Raw genomic sequence first — 3,717 nt, 5'->3', positions numbered from 1 at the left:
TCTTCCCGTCCTTCCTATCCCTAGGCAACCATTCATTCACTTTCTGTCTCTAAAGACTTGCCAGTTCTGGACACTTAATATAAAGGGAATGACATATGACTTTTTGTGCCTGACTTACTTCACTAGCATGTTTCCAGGTTGTAGCAGGAATTAGTACTTTATTCCTTTTTTATGGCTGAATAATATTCCACTGTATGGATATACTACATTCTATTTATACACTAGTGACCTGGTGCATGGATTCGTGCACATTGAAAGAAAATTAATTAGAAGGTGGCCGGTGGGGCGGGACTGGGCGAGAAGGGCCGGACACTCCCTGGAGCCAACCTCCTGTGGTCCCTCCCCGGCTGGCTGCCCCTGGGTTGGAGCTGTGGCTCGAAGGGCATCTGTGGAGTGAACAGGTTCCCTCCGGCAGGGGCAGGTGGGGTCCTGCGGCCTGGTGGAATTGCACAGCCTCGAGAGAAATTGGGCTTCTTCCTCTCTGATTCCAGGGTGCGTCACCTGAGAACCACCGCTGCCAAGTCACCGCAGCTCAGCAGCTCCTGCATTGAGCACCTGCCCCCTGGTGGTCAGTGTATGTTATATCTACCGGCCGGTTGGCCGGTCCAACAATCACTTAACCTTTTATATATATAGACTCATAAACTGGTGAACATTTGGATTATTTCCACTTTTTAGCTACTAAGAATAATGCTGTTATTATGAACAATTGTGTATGAGTTATTATTTGGATATATATTTTCATTTCTCCTAGGGATACATCTAGGAGTGGAATTGCTGCGTCACATGGTAACTCTATATTTAACCTTTTTAGGTGAAAACTTCCCAGTTCATTCTACTGAGATCATTAGAATCACAGGGCTGAAAACTATTGACATCAACAAAATGGTAAAACACAAACACGCTCTGACAGTTTCAAGGGAGACATTTCATAACCCTTGGGGGTCCCTGTGGAACAGTGAGGTTGGTTCATAGATGGTTTTCCATCTGCACCCAAGATACTAGTAACTGCTGTCAACATGCAGGGAAATGTGCTTTATTGCCCTGCTCTTAATTCTATTTGATTCAACATGTATGCTAATGACTTTATGGGATGAATATCTGGAGCTAGAATTGAAAATTTTTTTTTCTAACTGTGCAATTTTTTCTTCCAATGAAATCCTCCATGGAAGCTTAAAAGATAAAACAGATAAAGATGGAGCTGCTCTAGGAACCATTAAGAAGAGAGTGGAAGGCCCTGCCTGCTGGGCCCTTAGACGCTTCCTCTCTCACCCACCGACCTACCCACCCACCCAGTCCTACCACTCTCAGCCCTTCCACACAAGACTCAGGGCTTGATAGAGCATTGTTTGAAAACCCATAATCCAGAAGGTACTTGTGTAATTAGTTCGTGGATAACCCAAAACTGAGAACATAAAATACTTTTCATGACAGACTGAGGGTCAAGATGAACTCTAACAGAGATCAGTATAAGGTAAACCAAACCAAACCCAAACTGAACTTCTCCGGAGGGGGTTTTATTGAGAATGAAAACATTTCCTTTCGTGCAAGGTATTCAAGCATATCCCAGACAACTTTTCCTACAAAGAAGTCATGGAAGGGAATTAAAAAGACCACAAGACAAGGTAGTTGGCCCAAGTGATTTTGATAGTGGCCACAACCTTAAGCCTTTGGAAAACCATGTTCATACTGCCAGAACTCCCTGTATCTTGAGGATCTCTGCCAACCAGAGGAAGGGTTTGGCCTGCAGGATGGAAAGTTGTTGTTTCTCTCCTTCGTCTTTCTCCTGATTTTCCTCATCCAGCTCCACTGGCGTTTTGCCTTGAAAAGAGCTGGCAATGATCATGGGGCATATCAGAGCTACCTTTTTTATTGTTTAATTTTTAATCTGTTATTATTCCATTAGGTTGTAACATTCATAAGGCCAGCATTTTATCTGCTTTTTCAGTGGTGCTCCTAGAAGAGTGTCTTGCATATAGTGGGTGCTATGAAGGGGATGTTTTTGTCTCCTCAAAATTCATATGATAAAATCCTAACGCTCGATGTGGTGGGATTAGGAGGTGGGGGGCCTTTGGGAGGTGATTAGGTCAAGAGGATAAAACCCTCATGAATAGGATGGGTGCCCTTTGTCTACCATGTGAATTTATGCAGCAGCTAGCAGTCTGCCACCTGGAGGAGGGCCCTCACCAGATCCAGACCAGGCTGGCACCCTGATTGTAGAGTTACACAGCTTCTAGAACTGTGAGCAATGAAATTCTGTTGTTTATAAGCCACCCATCTGTGGTAATTTGTTATAGCAGCCTGAGTGGACTAAGACATTTCATGTACAATAAGTACATGTTGAATGACTGACAGACTAAAGAAAAGCTACTTGACGGGAATAAAGTTTCAGTTATGCACGATGAGTGTGTTCCAGAGATCTGCTGAACAACATTGTGCCTGCAGTTAACATGACTGTATTGTCTACCTAAAAATCTATTAAGAGAGTAGAGCTCATGTTAAGGATTTTTTTCCCCACAATAACATAAAATGAAATAGAATAAAATGTCAATGTCATTTTAGCCTCGTCCAGTCCTTCGTGGTTCCTCTCAGCAGCCATTCTTACTTCTCTGACACACCAGGATGCAGCTAAAGGGTAATTCAGTGTTTTGTAACTCTCCCTGGCCTCTAACCCACTTGCCCCAACCCATCCCTTGCCTCTGCTCCATCTTTGTGGTCTCTGACTCACACCTCATTCTCCGGTTTTCACTTGGACTTGAGTTAGTCCTTGACACTTACTGTTCAAGTTCAGGCAAGTGTCCTAACTGCTCTGTGCCCCAGGTTTCTCAGCTTTAAATATGTGAAGAGGAGTAAAGGTAGACTGTTGGGAAATACTAACATATAAAGGATCAGAAATAGCAACATCTTATCTCATAGATTGATTGAATGCAGGTAAAGTGCTTAGCTTCCTGCATATGCCACACAGGCAGTAAATGTTAGCAATGATCACTTTTATTATTCTTGAGACTTATTGTCTTTATTATCTCATCCTTCAGAGCCGATGCTTGTCAGCACCTTCCTCTTGATCATGACCTTGATTTTCCTTGGCCACAATGCACTGTCTCCCCTCAACTATGCTGCCTGGAGGGAACAGTCCCCTGGCCGCCTCCTGAGATTCTGGTTCCCTCTGGGCAGCACTCACACCCTGTTGACTTACCTTCAGAGCAGAGAGAAAAATCCATTGCTGAGGGATTAGCAGTTGATTCTGTGTTTCTGGTTGGGCACTGTGCACTGCGTTGAGCTAGCGTCACGTGCTTTAAACTGCTTAGTGCCAGCTCTAAAAACCCCAAACCAACCACTTTTGATGATCTGGATTGTGGTCAAAATTCGTTTAGCTCTACCAACCACCCACAGTTTCATAGAATCTTTGCTGTGTATTTCAACTACACGGAGTTACAATCTTAGCAAAAAGTGCATCCACCTTTTAAAAACTGGAATAGCAACGTTGCCCTTGTTTCAAGGGAAAAATGATTCCATTGTGCCTTTTCTAGGTACGATTCTATTGAGGAACGAACCTGTGTCTCTCTCGGGGGTATATGTTGCCAGGGGATCTTTTGTAGGCACATTACCAATTTCAGGAGCTCTATTTTAGGAAACAGGCAGGGAGAGGATTTGAGTTTTATTTTAGGGAAACATCTCTGGGGCTGTATTGTGTGTGTGTGTGTGTATGGGGGGGGC

This window comes from Myotis daubentonii, chromosome 3, assembly GCF_963259705.1.
Source record: "Myotis daubentonii chromosome 3, mMyoDau2.1, whole genome shotgun sequence".
Taxonomy (NCBI): domain Eukaryota; kingdom Metazoa; phylum Chordata; class Mammalia; order Chiroptera; family Vespertilionidae; genus Myotis; species Myotis daubentonii.
The sequence above is the reverse complement of the archived record's forward strand: the minus strand, read 5'-3'. Positions refer to the sequence as shown.